At 37.8% G+C, this 19,686-nt stretch overlaps 1 protein-coding gene across 1 annotated transcript in view; it reads right to left on the bottom strand.

Moving 5' to 3' along the window:
• Window positions 1-19,112, bottom strand: part of exd (PBX homeobox extradenticle) — a 387,983-nt gene extending 368,871 nt beyond the window's left edge. The window contains exon 1 of the mRNA XM_071593924.1: window positions 18,771-19,112. The gene's annotated coding sequence lies outside the window, so the exon portion shown is untranslated. The remainder of the gene's footprint in view (window positions 1-18,770) is intronic.
• Window positions 19,113-19,686: the final 574 nt, after the last annotated feature.

The raw sequence follows: 19,686 nt of genomic DNA, 5'->3' as shown, positions 1-19,686 counted from the left end.
CTCAAAACGACAAGACCGACTGATTCCAACACTCTCGTGGGCCCAGCCGAAAAGAAACAATAACGAAACGAGAAAAGACTGAAAACAAAAAAGAGAGAGGGTGGGTGAGAGTGAACGGCGAATCGCCGCCGAGAAATACTCCAGACGTCTGATGGGGAGAAATGGAGGTGGGGTTTGGGGGGGGACAAGGCTATCCGATGCGAGATCTTGACGGAAAGACGACCGGGCTGGAACAAGGCTGCCGTTCGATGCCTGCTGGAGTCTGCTCTCGTCTAACGCGCCATTTAATGCCGAGTGAGGGACTGCCTATTTATTTCCTCCGCCCTCGTCACCACCAATGGATCATAGATGTACGCATACCAACACGACAACCTTTCACGAAATGGCCACTGTGTTGGCTTTCCACACCCAGTGTCCGGGGTGGGCCTGAGGGAGGGCCGGGGATGCTAGGATGGCACACATTTTTCGGCACTTCAAAATTACAGACACGGTTCTTTCTGGTATCGATTTATCTATGCCTGCGAACAAGATATCTCACGACTACAAGAAACAAACAGGGGATAGAATACGTCAAAGAATACCTTCTACTTAATTTATCGGTAGATATTATTTCGAAATTATTGAAGTCTTGGAAAATTGTTGGATTTTCAACGAATGATCATTTTCGAATGTCCTTAAAATTGAATGATGGCGATTCCGGCGCCCAACTTCCCATCTCAATCCCTATTTCACTCATGTGAAGCATGTGGGATGATATGTTAGATAATCTATCACCTTATTGCTTGATTGAAAACCATAGATCCTTTTTCATTGCGTTAGCCTCAAGCTATCCGATTGATATCTTAAACAAAGACGTTTCCTTACTGACATAAAGTAATTTTAATTTTTTCCATGGCGTTCAAGTGATATCAGATCCTCGCTAGGAGTTGTTTTAGGAAAAATATAATTAAGGTGAACATATAGGGCGTAGTTCTAACGGTGCTTAGTCAGTAGTCCGGAAAATGAATGTGAAAGTCCAAAATTTATAAATTTTACGAGGTAAAACATAAATTCAGACGGAAAACGATAACTATGGAGGTAAAACATACCAAAGAACTTTTCATCATGGCCAGACATGAAGAAGTGAGTCGAGAAAACTAGAACCAGAAAAAGGAGAAATGATCAGAAGAAAGAAATTATGGAAAAGAGAAATTAGCGAAAGAGAGAACTGAAGACAGACGGCCTTAGATGGCGACACGATGGGACGATGGGAAGGAAATACAAGAAAAGCCGAAACTTGCCGAAAAGCTACTGAGAAGAGATTATTTTAAGGGAAACACCGAAACGGCATGCAAATTGGGGAAGAGGCACTTCGGAGAAAGAAAAGCGAAATGCCAAAACACAAGAGATGCGAATGGGAATATACCTGCTGATAAATGAAGACTAAATAGATGGAAGGACTACATCGAAAAACTTTACCATTGACCAAAATCTCAGGAAGACGGACGGCTTAGTGAAAAACGAGGCGAACGAACACCACAGAGAAATATTGATAAGCGAAAGAAGGGAAGAAAAACACGGCGCCCGGAGCTGATAAAATCAAAGGAGAAATTATCAAGCCGCCTGAAGGTGAAGCTAAAGGCATTATCCCGTTTGGAATAATCGCAGATGCTGACGATTGCGGAGGATTGCCGAGTGTTCCGAAACGATTGTAGCAACTATAAGAAAACAAGTGAGGACTGAAAAAATCCGCAACCAAGAGGAGCACCGAACCTTGACTCAGGTGTCACATGCGTACAAATACTAACACGGACGGATAATCAACCGCAAAGTGGCAATGAACATCAATGAAAACCCGTCGGAAACCCAACTAGGACTCGGGAACGCAGAGAAACGGAAAATGTCATACTGTGCTGCTAACTAAAGATACTAGAAAAAAATATTATTGTCAAAAAGCCATGGAAGTTGAAGAAGATATTTAATTACATCATGCGGACCAAGACGTTCAAAATACTAAAAAATCTTGGAATGGAGTCAGTGACATATCGATAATCAAAAACGAAAAATCAATAAACTAATCCACAATAATACCACAATGCAAATGAAATGCGGAAAGAAGGATAAAAGTCGGAATAAAATAGCAAAATGAGCCTTCATTCTTCCTCAAGGATTACTTATTACACACTTTGAAGAAACAATAACAAAAGCAGTGGGAAATGGAATCAAAGAATTCGACGTAAATGATGAATAAAAAACGCTATTGCAACTCATAAAGCTGGTTTTCGGTAGCACAAATTCCGATCACGGATCCTGCCAGCAGAACAAGTGGAATCCTTCATCTACCTTGGAAGCAGCATAGAATGAAATGGAAGTTATTCGAAGGACACCTAGGGTATATGGTAATAGCTCAAGGTATGAAGTCGCTGATGATGTAGAGACAACCAATAATCTTAAAGAAAATACGATTAAATGAAGAGGGTAACGTAACGGCCGTTACGTTAGTTTTATTGTCAGTAAGGTAAAACTGTCTGAGTGTGACATTAAACGTATCGGAAAGAGGCCTACAGGAAAACAAAGATTGTGTTTTAACAAAACCATTGTGTTTTAGCACTATCTGGAGAAGAAAATCCAGGCATAAGTCCATCTTCATAAGTAATGGATTTATTCATTTAGTAACCAATCTGAGGTCATTCATGTCGGCCTTGTACATCGGATTAGTTAACAATAAAGATTTAGCAAGGAATATCAGAAAAACCCACGTCTCACGAGGAGTAAACTTAGATAAACGGGAACTAAACCCGGATTAGTAACGAGAGCGCTATCCCTCCGCCACCGAGGCCAGCAAGCAAACAAAGCATCGCAACATGAAATGATTACATATAATGGAAAAGTCCCACGAGGAAGATCTAGGGATAAATACACGGACAAAATGTTGGGGGAGAGCAATAATTGCGAAAGAAAATTAACATTGGATAGGGAGAAATAGCGAAAGTCGCTGGAGAGTAGCGGTTCATCTTTGTAGCTAAGGTAACCAGTGGTGGCATGTATCTTTTATTTACTACTGCAAATATTTGTCTACAAATTATATAGGAAATTTTCACCGGGGTTAGGTTCCCATTTTGATTCATTAAGTATCTTTCTTGGGTAATTTTCGTTCAAATTCAAAAGAAAACAATAAAAAGTTTTCTTCTTTCTACATTTCTTAATATTTACCCGATCATTTTTGGCGGGCTCTGCATCAGTTTTTATACAAATATATTGAAGGCATCTGAAATACAACGCCTTCCTAAACCTTTCCGAAATCGTCCAAATTTAAAACACATGCCTATGAGAGTAACAAAGGCATAAATAAAATCAAAAATGGACTACATACTTGATTAAATATTCTATGAATATTTATCACTTGTTTTCCTAACTGCTGTTTGCTAAAAGGCATGGAAATGGCAATCATTCAGAGGGAATTGGAGTGAGAGGAATTTCTTATGAATGCGACTCCGAGAAAATCACAGACACTAATCCCGCATTAAGCGTTCGCAGTTCCTCGCCGATGGATTTGCTTAATAGCCAGCCACATTTCCTCTGAAATTTCCAAATCCCTGACCTTGGGTAAACTTGGGTAACGCCAGGATAAACTCTTCATGAATGGAATCTTGGCAATGTTCAAAACCTGATAATCTCCTTTTGTCCTTCAGTCAGTATTGAGCAATAGTTGCGACGATGATTGTATGTTCTTAATAGTAATTGGCATGAAAATTGATTTAACCAGCATATGGAATTATTTTTGGCCTACGAAATGTTAGCTTAAATGACAAGACTAACCTTAAATTCGTATTCAGAATTTCACTTTTCGGAAATAATTTGATTAAAAAATCAGTCATCAACCCAAAGTTGATTTAATACGCGCGATTAGGAATTAGAATTCACCTAATGCTAAGTCCAAAAGCGTGTGAAATTCACGCACCTGAAATGGAAGACCAGTTCGTTTCACTGTGCCGCCTATGATTTCCTAGGAAGATCTGGTACTCGACAAATCACACAGATTGGGTGAATGTGAGGATGCTTAGAGGCATGACCGGTAATCGAACTTGGACCCTTCAGTCAATTGCCCAGCGTCTGTCCACTGAACTACCACAGCCCCTGATTGGATTCTCAACCCCTTCTTATTCGTAAGGCAACCTACATTTTTGGAGCTGATGAATTCATTCATTTCATTCCGTTAAAGTCTTAATAAAACTGGAGTTATTATTTTTGTTAAATACCAGAAGAGGGCAATAAGAGCGTACCAAACCAAAGATAGGTCTAAAAATTTTAACTCAGTGAAACCATAAAATAACTTACAACCAGATTTTACAATGAGAATTATATTATCTGCTCATGAGAATACATCCCATCGTTTATACAGGCATGTACAAGCTTGCTTACATATATCTCGTCCGGGGGACGGCAATAAAATGATAAAAAGGCACAAATATAATGCAATGCATGTACGGTCCTTTACCCCATCTCCTTTCGCCCAAATAAAGACCTATATCTATCTATCTATCTTCCTCCTCCCTACTTTTCAACATCCCATTTCTTTCCAATTATTTTCCCTACCCTCTACAAATTTCCGTCATCAGCTCCCTCTACACTACGACTAAATCTAATACTCATTCTTCATCCTTTCCACCCGTCTATTTTTCCACCCTTCAATAAAACCCACGCCATGAAAACATCATAAGGCGTTCGTCGTCCTAATCCGAAGCGCAAATTTCTGGGCCATGTAACCGCAGAATCCTCATGGTTGGGCCCTTAACAGGTCTATTCTTGCATTTACTTCTCTGTTTAGATTTAACGGCCGTCGGGTAAAGTTATGCAACAATCATTCTCCCGATATCCTTAACTTTTGTCAATTTTCCCTCAAAATATTTGTTTTTCTTTTCGTTCTCTGAATTTTACCGCCAAAAAGCTTCAGACAATGAATTGACTCAAACGGCAGATAAACACGAATAAAAAGAGGAAGGAAACTAGATTGAGTGACCATGAGCGTGACCGTGATCCATGTCAAGATGGGCAATCCTCTGAGTAATATTTTCGGACATGGGGTTCTTGGTGGAGAATATTCGTTAAATATTCCTGAAATAATAATTAATTACATCGATCGAAGAAAAGTTAAGCTAATGAATGTCTTAGCCTTACAATTAGGGCCAAGCCAAAGAAGGGCGACTGCACTCGCCTCATACCTACGCGTGTTCATTTCAGCTTAATTGGTAGCTGTCTTCTTGCAACGCAGGGAGATAAAATCAGGAACGGTGGCCACAGTGCCCACCTACCTTATTTCTCTTAGGCAGCTAGACTTTTCGATTGCGAAAAACGGTCCTTAATTCACCTGGTGTTCAAGACTTTTAATGTACATCGGTGACAGTGGCAATACGGTAAGAGTGGATTATTAATTAAGACTAAGGTTTTCTATAAAGACAGAAATTATCTAGAAATTTATATAGACATAACAATATTAAAATTACACGACCAAAATCAGAGTGTATTTTTGACATTGAGACAGTTAATTACAATCAAATATCGATAGAAAAGGTTACTTAGGTTTTCCTAAATAACATTATATGTTTTGTAAAAATATTCAGCGTGAAAACCCTAAATATAATATCCAGTGCATCGCAAAATCTCCAATATTTTATGAGACATGATATGCTTGAATGCGTTTTTGAAGACATCACACAAAGAGGTATCTTGGGACATCAATATGGAGCGGACCAGTGATTCTACATACTGTAATTTCCACTTAAAAACGCATACACATCTTACTTTGTAGGCCTGCCAAGACGTTGTTAATTTTTGGTAATGAATGCGTATGTACGAGGGTGGTCTGAAAAGTTTCCGACCTAACAAAGACACAAGACATTTTTTAATGAATTTTTTTAAATTTTTTGAAATTTTCTGATGTCGGAAACTTTTCAGACCACCCTCCTATGCATGCATGTACATACACAGCTATCGATAACATAGTTGGAAAGAAAATAGTGCAAAAACACCCGATAGATTTTCATGATGGTAATAGGGCATGGAGTAATCGGGCGTGGGCCGGAAGTACTAATAATGAAAACAGGTTTAACGTATCGGAATGGCTCGTCAAAATTATCCGATATTGGCGACAATGGAATTTTCCTCATGAATTGTCAGTGCAAATTTCGGTACATGCATGTTCAACGTTCATTTTATTTACGAACTGATGAGAATATCTTTCTTGCGCTGAAGAAACGTTACAATGCCATCCTAAGAAAAGCGCCATGAAAAAAATGGCCGAGATATCTTTGAGGACCTTTCTTCAGGAGAGGAAGACTGAGGAATTCAGAGTTGTCCAGCGTTGTTTCATGAATATTTTCAAAATGAGACTGGGTTCTTTTTCATTCAGCAATTGGGGGAAAATGGCAGAGAAGATGGCGAAGATTAGATTAAACTCACGCAGTGGAAGAGGAAACCAAAGGAACTCAAAATGCTTCAACTCGTAAGTTCCTACAAGAGCACGAGTTCAAAAAAAAAGTCTCGTGCCTTAAGAAAATGCAGAAAATAGCTATATTCACCCAGCTTCCAGTCCATGTTGTTCTTTAAAGAAAATAACTTATGAATTCTTGAAGCCATGACTTCGCATGTTTTACTTAATGATTTTTAACCGAAATAGCAGCATCCCTCGAGCAATTAGGCCTCAGAAATATCAAGATGTCATGAAAGTATGTCGCTCTATTTCTGCGTATTCCCTACTCCTTTTACTTTCATTGCCCCGGAAGCTGTAGTCGTTTCTCATCCCTCCCTACATCTATATCACAAGTGGAAGGATTAGTTTGCATTGCAGATAGCTAGAATGTTATCACCATGCACCCTTTAGTTTACATCACCATACACCATATAAGAATCTTGGAAGGTAAGATGTACCCATAGGCAAATTATGTAGTGAATGCTCACATTTTTACCCATTAAGAACGAGATGCAGTGATATTCTCGGAGTTATCATTATCGGTAAGATTTATGATTGAGAATGCAAGAAGATCACAATATATTTTTAATGAGAAGATAAGCATGGAGTTAATTTCTTAGAACTTATGAAATTAATTACTTTTATTCTATCAATTAATTTAAAATAAATATAAATTCGTTACGAAAAGTTATTCATTCATAAATAATCAATTTTGGCCATTATAAGATCACTGGTGAGGTTGGATGTCTGGACTTTCTCCGTTGCTATTGCTAAGGTAAATCATTAAATACGCGGTGGATTCCACGTCTTCCCGTAATTAGTACATGCATTCCTCGATTTAAAGGCTAATACCATGCCTAAAATAATTGAATAAATAATGTTTAATCTGTTTAAATATTATTAAAAGTCGTTTCATAGTATCAAATTTAAAAAAAATCTCCAGAAGCATGAAAAGATGTTAAATGTAATATGTCAGATTCTGCAAGTTTTGTTTCTGAAAAAGTAAAAACTTTACTAAAATCCGCTTTGACAGGCGGGTTGAATTTTCAAAGACAATGGAGAATGAACTCCGCTGAACTTTTCTGTTGTTCCAATGTTTTCAATCGAATCAGCTGGTTTTGTTTGTAAGAGGCATTTCACTCGTCTGCCGGACGCTTGTGTAGCGAGACGTCATTTTTAAAACAGCCCATTACTATTTATGAATATTTTTCTCGACGTGCTTTCGAAAAAATCGATTTATTTCGGTGTTTCTTGCATACGTTTACAACATGGCACGGAAAATACTGAATATAGGCCTTGTCATTCTCACGTATATTTCTCTCAGTAATTCAATATTTAATCTTCACACTGGCACGCACGTAAGCACTCGCGCGCACATACATACATATATTGTATACAATGTTTTTCGTTCGAACTTAGTGGCTTCTCTAGTATTGCGATATAATTTAATAAAACTTATAGTTATCATTCTAAATGCATTCGCAAACTCCTCATATTATATTGATATTTTTAATTAATTACGGGATAGCAATTACTTATCAAAGCCGTTTCTCTAATTACGCTTCCACGTCGGACCAAAAATATATTATTGCAATAGCTGTACTTGGATTAATGATACTTATGAAAAGGTAAGGGAACCCACTTAACTAAACAAAAACCTTCGTACGTAGTATTTAAACAGGAGCTGATAGGTGTCGTCGTCACAGAAAACTACGGCAATCTAAATGCGGCCATGAATATATATAAACATTGATCGCCATGCCAACAATATCCTCACTGGGGCTAACAACAAAATATTTCACAGCGAATGCACCACATCAATTTTTAGAGAAAGATCACGGCTATTATAAATAGACATCTGTGAATGATAAAACCGAAACTTTCATTGAAAAGTTGCCTCTACCCATGTATCTGCATAGTTTATCAACAACCAAATCGTCACAGTTGATAAATATGACAGAAAACAAACCCTGGGAGAAAATCTATGATTTGGTTGGCACACGATCAACACTTCGGAAACGACCAAAATTAATCGACGCTTACTATTCTTTGCTCGACGGTTTTCAGAGTCGCTTGAATTATGAATGGAAAATTACAGCATTAGACGTTGTAAATCGATCAGACAATGGTAAGCTTGGTTTAAAACTATTTACATAGTGACGTTAGCGATTAAAGAAGTGCGAGGCACGCAGATGTTGATGTACATTAGGCATGTCCGTGGATACGATGACATGTATAATAACTTAAAAAGTTACTTCGAGAATTTGAAAAAAGCTGACTGGGAGTGGGAAGAGCAGACAAAGTTCTCACGGTCAGATCTGAAGCAACAAATCCATGTACTTGTCGACAATCGACTTAAATCTTAGAATTTCCCTTCAGGAAAATTTGCAATTGAGCAAGCTCTAAATCTTCATTTTTTATTAACCTAGTCGTTCAGATGATCAACACTTTCACTAGGTTACCTGCGGTACGATGATTCGATTCCTGCATAGCGTTTTAATATAATAAAGTTTTCGGGGTGAGGTCAGCGAGGTGATATGCCCAATTTCTCGGAGCAGTTCAAGTCAAATTATAGTTACTCAATCTTTTTCTTGGTAAATGTAAGTTCACTGAAAGTACTCCAATGCGATTACTTTTCTTCATAACAAATGGGGAAACTTGGCGTTTTGAAACCATACATATATTCATCAAACAATATTAGTGGAAATGAATGAATTTAAGATCAGTAAGGTAGCGTTGACATTTTCTTCAGAGAAATATTATCTCATGTCCAATCTGGTAATATCATACAGAAAAATATGTTTACATTATGTTTCCCCTGACTATTTGAAACAGGTGTTATTATGGATGCAGTAGTCAATGGTTTATTTTTTACTATTTTGGTATTCTACCGTTTAAGGAAGTTTTTGGATGGGCACTACTTCCTCTTCCTCCCCCTGCCTCGCTTTTTCAATGTTTTCCCCCCCGTCCCAGTCTTCAACATCCTATCGCCAGTACATATCGAAAACCACATAACATTTCTGTCAGTTGTTATTTTGACAAAAATTAAAATATGAAGCATTTATGAGATCTTTTCAAATTGTTTTAGAGAGCAAGCATTTAAATACATTTGTTAGCATCGATGCAATATTGAAAATGTAATTCATATGTATATTTGGAAAGCGATATCTCGGTACTTAACCTATTCTAGGCAACTCGGTGAAAACCGAAAGTTCATCATTTTAAACCTAATATTCCTTTGATAATGTTGGTGTTAATGCTAAAAAAATTATATAGTGCCTTGAAGTCTAACGAAGATAGTATTAAATTTTGAAAGCATTACTCGGGCAAAATTTTTTTTATCAAAAAAATTGTGGACGAAGTTATCAGAGGGAAGGTGAAGGCCATCGCATTACGGTAATTAGATAAAAGCTGAAACTACAAAATTCATAAAAAACTGTTAAAATGTCGACCAATTATATTTTTTTTATTGTTCGCTATGGAAATGCATGGCCAATAGTGTATTTACGATTCAGGGAAGGTATTTGGACATGCCTGAAACAAATATATCACCTTTATCTTCCCATTTTCCTCTTTATGGGAGTTAATCTTTACGTATTTAGTATTGGAATTCGCAAAAACTACACCACTTATGCGAAATTCCTCATATGAGATACATCAATATTTCAGTATTCATGGTACAACTGGAAAGAATTTAATGTTAACCTAATAATTGCCGACGAAATGATGGGATTTGAGGTACGAAAGAAACAACACACAATGAATCAAGCCTGAGGACGAATGTACCACGAAGTTACCACGAGGTACTACCAAGGAATCTTTGAGAAGTTTTTGAGGTATTTGTGGTTAGCGCCATACATCCCCACACGACGCTGTCATGGCTACAGACTCGAGATCAGAAATGAGAGTAATTTTCTATGTGAATGAATGTGAACTGCACATAACAAAGTGACATTTATTTGTTTAGAAATATCTATTTGATTTAAGTTTCAATGAACACTATTTAAAAAAGGTTGCATAAGAGTTTAACAATTTGGTGTGCTGTTTTCCATAAAGCTACGTAGATCATCACAAACCAACTATATTGTTTCGGAAACATAAATGAGAGAATCAAACTATTTATTAAAGATAGGTTAAACTGCAAGGCAAAATAAAAGTCAATAATTTCATTTCAATATGCCATGCAAATTCCATAAAGTTACGCTGGAGACACCAAAAAAATAATACGGTATTAATCATTTCATGGCATTACCGATAAGAACATGGAATTTATCACGAAATATATGAACTCTATTGCATCGGAAACACGTTTCCCAGATTATTAACGAGTTAGCAAAAGTACATCTTGTCGTCCTTCAGTGAGAATGAAAAAGACAACAAACTCAAGCATTTAAATCGGAATTGGTGTTTTTAAAACTCACCAAAAGCATTTATATGAATAATATGCCACATTCACTAATTTAATGTTTAGCGTACAACCGTAGCTAGCTGACTAAATAAATTCCAAATACCATTTAATTGACCTACAACTCACGTGATATGCCATGGGTAGTTTTAAGCTCAAAAATCTGTTAAGTGTTAACATACAGCGATAAAATTCCAATAAATATAGATCCACCATTCTGTCTTTTCTATACATCTACACCCTACCCCGTAAGCCGTAGCGAGGACGTGTTGCAGGGAGTGTTACGTCACCAGCGATTGTATTCTACTCAACTACTTTCCCTGCACGCATAGCCCCTGTGCGTCATACACCGTGCGAGTATTACCCGGTTGACAGCTACTCCCCAAACTACATCCTTTTAGAATTAGTATACTTCAGGCTTAGTAAATATTCAATTGTTTACCCTCTAATTATGAAGTTGAATTAAGCGACAACGTTAACGATAAATATTTCCTTTGTCCGATAAGTTTATTTAATAATGAAAACGGCACACGCAGTAGGGTGGAAATATAAAACCACCAGTTTCGTAAAATAGATAACTAAATGATAATTGATCTCGATATATTTAATTTTGCAATGCATTCACGGAGAATTCAACAACATTTCGTCGTAAAGAAACAACATCCTCCTCCGCTCTTTGAAATGTGTGCGTACGTCGAGCTTGACGAGCGAGTGTCAGTTTCTGACATCTCGCGTCAATCTTGGAAAACTCTAGCGCGAATGACGATTGAAGGCGGTACGGATACCTTGAATTTAAAACCACCGATCGAATGGTCTGCTGGAGTATGTATGGAGCACGTATCGTATTTATATCCCCACAGGACGTTGTCAGGGTTTCGTACTCGAGATCAGAACTGAAAGTATTTTTCCATGCAAATGAATGTAAATTGCATAGAACAAAGTGACATTTATTTGTTAAGAAATATCTATTTGATATAAGTTTCAATAAACACTATTAAAAAACGGGTGCATTAAAGTTATCTTAAGTGACTGAGTTCAGCGAATTCCTTTTACTAATAATGCTAAAAAACTTGAAACACTCACATGGTCAACAAATAGAAAAATTGCATTGAATAAAAAAGGAGTAGAAGAAGAAGGAATAATCGTTATACGAGTGCTGACTTTTCTAATTCGAAATCGAAATGACGATGTCCAACAATTTTGAACAGTGGTTCAATTAGGCTTTCACCTCCTGGCATGCATAAGAGTAACCACAAGAAAGGCAATTGTTCGTATGATCGCGCAAAGTAAGCGACTGTGTTTGCTTTAAGAACGTAATATGTGAGATGTAAATACCATATAATTGAAATGGTAAGTGAATAATTGGGATATTTCTTCAAATATTTTTCGAGATATCGTATATCCTTTCGTGTTTTACGCACATAAGAACCTGAAACACATCATCAGTGCTCATAATTAATAGATATTAAGAATAGATATTTTATATGACACTGGGCTCACCTATAGCATAGCTAAAAAAAATGATTAAACGAAGTAATGTGTTTATAGAAAAGGCAAATGATTCATTTTCTTTAATATTTTGTTCGAAGGAACTTGTTCCAATGGATCGAAACAAATACACAATTCATTTTTTAGCATTTCCTGCTCAACCTAAGTATCTTCTCGGTTACGATATAAGGTTTAATTAATTGGGAAACAATAATTACTGAAGTGCAGTAAAACTGATGTAGTTCAACTGGAAAGGCCTGGTGGCAAGGAGTTCCGAACGCAAATCTCGAGTCCAAAATACAATTCAGACTGAACGCGTTGCAACGTTCATGATGTTGTCGCTATAAATTTAGTGAAGGGGTGGAAACATAAGCGGAATTGTCCGAGAGAAATCAACGTAAGAAGAGGATCCTAAAACCCATACTTTTACAAAATTTCATTAATTCAGATTAAATTTACAAAAGGAGTCCCTCACTACGGAAAGACTCGTAAAAGTACTGTTTGAACGAAATTCGAACTAACATACCAAAGACATGCTCTGATTTAACAACCGTACGTTATCACTGAAATATTTTTAACCATTGGAATACTGCCAAGATGCATCATTGTACCTACATAGAGAAAAACTGGGCAATTTCTTTCTCTTGACACACAAGAATTTAGGTTATGGTATTAGGAGTAGTAGACTATTATATAAAATTTAAGCTGTAAGAGGACGTGACGAAATTTAGAATATAACAAAGTTTTACGTTTCTTATTTGTGGAAACAAATCTTCCACATGGGTTTCAAATTTTACAATGCACTTCCACTTACTACGAGTATTAAGGAAGGGACTATCCTCCAATGCACTTGACGAAAATCAGAACTCCGACATTTTACAATGCTCATCATGGAAGTATTGTTAGCCTTCTTTACTATGTGCTTTCTTTATTGGCTAATTGTTCCATAAATGTAATGTTTTTTGCATTTTCGGTCACGAATGTTTTCGTTAATCCTACAGTTTTTGTTATGCATCCAAACATATGGGGGATTCTTATCAAAATGAAATACACTATGTTATCCCACAGAAGAGCTTTATTGTACGACCCGGGTTTCGTCGAAGATCGACATCACCGACGAAACCCGGGCATCGACGAAACCCGGGTCGTACAATAAAGCTCTTCTGTGGGATAACATAGTGTATTTCATTTTGATATGAAGCAATTCCACAAAGTTACTATGGATACAATTAACCAGATATGGGGGATTCCCTTCATCTACGCATGAAGTTCAAGGATATATTCAACCTTAATGTTAAGGTTGTCAATATTATCAATGCATCTATGTGCGATGCGCATTCACAGAGATCCTATTGCCTAATTCCCTAATGCCCTCCAATCGATCACAGTATTCAGCACTCCAACGCCAATCAAAATGTACTGCATCCGTCTATACTGCCTTCTTTGGATTTCTTCCAACACTCTCTCCTTCCACGGCATGCCTAGCGCGTATTCGTTTGATTTTCTATCCGTCCAATCTAAGACTATCATCTTGCTGCAACGATAAAGTTTTCGAGCCATAAAAAAACACGCTCCATTACAATGGTTTAACTAGTTCGGCATTAAAATTACCTGTCGCGGCATCTCCCGCGGTTACTTTGAATCTCATTACTGATATAAAAAAAAACCCGTACCTCTCCCCTCTTTGAGCCCAAAATGATCATCCCCCCTCAAATAATCATTGGCCCTCATCTACATCCTCTTATTGGTGATCCTAAGAATCACTTTTGTTGTGCGTGAAATCGAACTTATTATTATATAATTCTCACATACGGCTCCCTTTCCCTTGTTTGGGATAGGAACTAAACACTGATCTGACAATAACTTCCATCCGAAGTCCTCCACATGAATGCTACGAAGTATCTTACAAAAACTCTTCCTTCCGCGTTTTCCAACACCATTAATATTTACGCCGGAATGTCATCCAGCCCCGTGGCATTATTTGATTTCTATTCCCTTAATGCCCTTTCTATCACGCACTCAAGTAAACCTGGACCTATGCTATCTACGTCAAATTTTCTTTCAATGCCTAAGCTTACTTTCCTAATGTCTGTACCATATCAATGTTCAGTGGCATTCAGGTGGCCACTACAAATATTCAAGGGTCTATTTAATAAAACTGAACGAAACCCGTCATATAATGTTAACTATCACCATTTCACCCTATAGACAGTACGAGGGTAAGGTGAAAAGCTCTCGGCTTGACAATGAAAGACCAATTTTCAGTTAAAAAATGCCGTCACAACTTCTTTATTGGATGCGAAGCGCTTCCCAGAAACATATTTATTCGTTTGGGAACAGTCTGAGGGTGCTAAATCAGGAGAATAGGGGGAATGGCAGAACAAATCGTACCCCAAATCCTGTAGTTTTCCCATCGCCAACGCACCTTTGTGAGCAGGTGCATTGCCCTGGTGGATTTTTTCTTTCTTCAAGCCAGGCCTCTTCTTGCGAATTTTGACATTCAGTAAGTCAAGAAGGTTTGAGTAATATTCGCCTGTAATTGTTCTTTGTTTTTCAAGGCACTCAATTTACACGTTTCCTTTCGCATCCCAGAATACACTTTCCGGCCCCGATGGCGGTGGGGTAACGTCCTCTCCTACCAACCCAGAGGTCGCGGGTTCGATTCCCGCCTAGGTGGATTTTATCGACCTAGGGTTTGGGAGTATATACTCGTAAACACACTGGCCATGACCTATCCGGCAGATGAGATCGACTTCGCTTTCTTTGGCGCTGATCACCGGCTTCCCCCCCACTCCTTCGACTGCTTTTTCGTTTCTGGCGTGTAGTGGTGGACCAATGGCCAATGGTGACAAGTCGCATGGGACCCATGGTGACAAGTCGCCGCATAAAATGTCGGTTCCTACTTGAATCGGTCCAAACATTGCTGCGAAAATCGTTTTCGCATTTGCTTTTGATCGGCATTCAGCGAATGCGGCACCCACCTAGTGCAGAGCTTTTGCATCCCTAATTCTTTGTGCAATATATTTCGCACTCTTTCTTCCGATATCCCCAAGGCCTTGCTCGTAGTTATCTCACTCACGCTCAATCGCTTATCGTCCAACACGATATGGTTCACCTTTTCGATGGTTTCCGGTGTGGTTGGGGTTTTTGGCCGTCCTTCATGTGGGTCATCTTCAAGTCATCTGTGACCACGTTTAAATTCAGCTGTCCACTATTTATCGGTTGACATTGAAGGAGCAGAGTTCGCGTGACACTCTGGTCAACTTCAGATGAATTTCCTTAGAGGTTAATCCATCCAAAAAGAAGAATTTTATGACCGCACGTAATTCAAGTTTTACCATTTTAACGAAAAACACGAAGAATGCCTAATGCAACAATAAGTGTCGACAGACTACTTGAGAGGACAAGTTGAAACTTGTCTTACAAAGCAATGGCATGTGCTGAACCCAGGCAGAATCATAAATTTTCTCTAATTGGAACGGCATCTCTGTGTCAGACAGAGAACTTTTCACCTTACCCACGTATTCAGGGGGCTACCACCAATCTTAGGGGGACCAATTTTTATGAAACGATATTCATTACTCATACCCAAAAAATATTTACACCGATTCAACTTTGAAGATGAAAATTCCATGAGGAGTCTCATGGTATGGGATCTTTCATACTGTGGTTCCAAACATTCAACCCGAGACCAATCGCTAAGCCTTGAAATGCGATTCGATCCTCTATGTATTTTTTCTATCTCTTTCGAATCTTTCCTGGTTCAAATACTAGATTTCCTGCCGCATTTTTAATAGTGCGCACTGATTTTCCAATTTTAATTATAGATCTTTCACCTGTATATACATTGCACCTATTTCACCCCTCCGTTGCAAACATTCCATTTCCTCGCACTGCGTCTTCCACCACGCTTCTTTCGTTCTATTAATTATGGGTTAAATGGAAGAAGGGACCGTTTGGTCTCAATTCCGCCTAAATAAAGACCTATATCTATCTATTAATTTCCCGCCACAGTTTAATAACTGGATTATAATAAATAAAATAATTAAACAATGATAAAAGTGTCGTCATCCAAAACTTTATTTTCACGCAACCGAAATTATAAAATATGTTTTATATGGACAAAATATTCACTAGATCCATTCCGTAGGTGTTCCTCCATATTCAAGTTATAGGTGGTTCATAATGCCGAGGTGCATTTTCAATGCACACGTTATTCACGGTCTACGGAATTTCTGAAAGTTATAGACTATATACAGGCTAGCAATACACCGCTAGCCTCCACAAATATGCCCTTCATAAATTTCACCCTTAATGATTTCGTCCAAGTGGCCATTTTTCAGCTGATATAGCTTAAACTTCCCGTTAACATTCAATATTCCTACAGTTAACTGGACTACGTTCTTCGAATGTTCTCCAACTACCTCCCCTTTTCCACAAACCTATCGAACACTTCCCCGTTTTTATTGCACTCCAATCAGCTCCTTTTTTCCATCTCCTTCCATGCGACCTGGGTCTATCATATTTTCTAAAAGGACATGTTTCCGAACCACATCAAACCACAGTCCATAGCAGGGAGAGTTTGTCTGGTATTATGAGAAAAGTGAAGACAGTCTCCACTAAACTTTTCTTTATATCTCATCGTAGTCCCCGTCATCAGTTCCCTCGTTTCATGTTCTTTTATCAAACAATTATTTTTAATAAATGCCGCAACCGTTCACACCGTTCGCTTTCGTGCGAATACTGCCGAAATAGATTTTAAATCAATTTGAAATGAAGCTATTTATTTTATAATTGGCAACTAATGGAACGAGAACATAAAATTTTCGATTGTTGCCTGATGACCTCGGTATACCTATAGTTTGGGTACCGGAATCGCCTTTGGTGATTTGTGCCATGAATCAATTACTTTTTTTCATCTTCGCAACCTTACCTGGGGTGAATTAAGCTTCGGATAAAAACTAAATCTATTATTTTTTAATCACATATGTTGTCACTACTTCTTGATAGTTCAAAAGAATTACAAAGATTACTTCAAAAGTCATGGCTAACATTTTCTCGGACGAACATTTTCTTGTGAAAAAATTCGAATACGCATGTGAAAGGGGAACACGTGCTTATCTGATTTGCTTTATTTACGTCAAATGCGTTCAAAGCGGAGTAATTTCAATTGGAAAGGAAAAGCTTACAAACACAATTGAACAACGCCGTAAGGGATTATTCAACTCAGGAAGGTAATTTTTAAAAACAATGATCAACAAAGTGGTAGAGCTTTTTCGACAAAGTGGTCTTTTTGTTTTACAGGAAAATTACAGATGATTTGTTGAGACTTGGCCGACAGTTTTGGCTTCATAAGGATATTTTAGGCGATTTTTTTGTCAGTTTCTGAAACTTTTTGCTGCGCTCTCTATTGATGACATGAGAAACGGTTATCGCTTTTGCCTGGCTGTTTCTGATCTTTTACGCAACCCCTATTCTCATTTTTCAAATACATGATTCAACATGTCTCGAGCACCTCGACCATTCATACTAATGATTTATTTCGGTTTCAATAATCATTAATCCAACCATGGAGGCGTATCGTTGCCGTCAGAATAGCACTTATACTAATCGGTAAGAAGCCTACCTGCTGAGAACTCAAGATTGTAAGTCAGTGGAGAACACAGTGGAGATAAAGGGAACTGGCCGCTCAACTGTAGTAGCTCTTTGATGAATTTCACTATGGACAATCGGCAATAATCTTCATTCGCCGACGTCACTTTTCCTTCCAAACTTACACTTCTTCGAAACCACGTCCAACTTCACTTGCCATCCTGTTCTAATTGGTGCGAAGATCTCGTCAGCTGGACGCTTGCCATCAGATGCTTAAAATTGCATTTTACAACAATACGTGCAAATTGCGACACATTTTCATGTTCAATTGGGTGATAATGTAACTGCTGTGTTCACCGTTTATTGCTGATAAGATTTATCCAAACTACTAAATTTAGCAACGTGTCAATTACGCTTATTAACATGCGTTGTAAACAGGATAGGCTGCTTCTGGTTTTCTTCCCGTGAAAGAATATCCAGCGAGTTCAGCCAAAAGATAAATAAGTAAACTCCTATATGATATATTTTGAAGCAGGTAATACAAAAGTCGTTGTGTCAAACATCCCAAATAAGATTCATTGCCAATGTAAGAAATCTCATCACATTTTATTGCATAGGTATCATTTCAATGACATTCGAGGGCCGCGGCATTAGTAAACGACGCACCGACGCGTTGAAATAGAGTTCGGCAAAGGTATTATAGAGTAGGACATTTCAGGGATTAATATATTAAAAGAAATGTCCAAATTGTCACATCATTGTTAAATATACAAGTGGCACTCAAATTAAATCTTGCTAATGCCCACATGAAAGAATTATAATTGTAATAACACATACCTTTTCTTTTTTCCACTGAGATTCCAAATTACCATGGTCGGGCAAAGTCGATGGCCCTTCCAGTTGCCTCAGGACAATTCACTCTTGAGTAAATTCTTGTAGAAAACGATCCTTGATCTTGAATATCTTCACGAGGGACGGCATTGCCGCACTGTCGGAGGACGTCGATGCGTAACTGGGAGGACTCTACCCGATTCCTACGGAGGTCTAAAAATTCAGGCTACTGCGAATGTCCATTAACTTCCAATAAATTAACACTGCCACAAGTTTTCGAGGACGAATCTTAATAAAAAGGAAGTATTAAAAATATTGTTCCACTGAGTTGCATAAAAAGTTGACATTTCATAGAAAATTATAATTATTACAGATATCTTATGGAAAACTATGTACAATTAATTTAAAAAATCATTTTAATCCCTGATCGTACTTTTCGAGCACAATACGTATACATATAAGATCTGTTTCAACACTAGTATGGCTTTTCTCTCACTGAAACAATTCACATAAGTAAGATACAACGTCGGGAGAGTCTTCATGTTCTGTTCTTTTACTTGAGGCGTTTCTTGACATGACTTATCTTTTTAAGGCCACATTATACTACGAGCATGAACTAGCTTTTGATGTGAACGCCCAGGTTTTTGCATTCCCTTACATTGCTTCACCACTTTTCTCTTATTTATCGTCCGCTACAACAACACGGTTACATTTATTCATTTGTTTATAAATTCAAAATCTACCGTCAGATAAAACGGCGTTGTAGTGTTAGCGATGTTTTTGCTATCAGACGGATACAGGAATGCCATTATTATCAGTTTTTCGAATCGTTTCCGATTAATTATTATTAAGTAATCTAATTTTAGGTTGTTTATTTTAGTACGCTGGTTCCCTTTCCATACGTGCTTCCCTTTTACTTGTG

This window comes from Hetaerina americana, unplaced genomic scaffold (assembly GCF_022747635.1).
Source record: "Hetaerina americana unplaced genomic scaffold, ioHetAmer1.1.p SCAF_1, whole genome shotgun sequence".
NCBI classification, from domain to species: Eukaryota; Metazoa; Arthropoda; class Insecta; order Odonata; family Calopterygidae; genus Hetaerina; species Hetaerina americana.
This window is presented reverse-complemented; position numbering and strand designations above follow the sequence as displayed.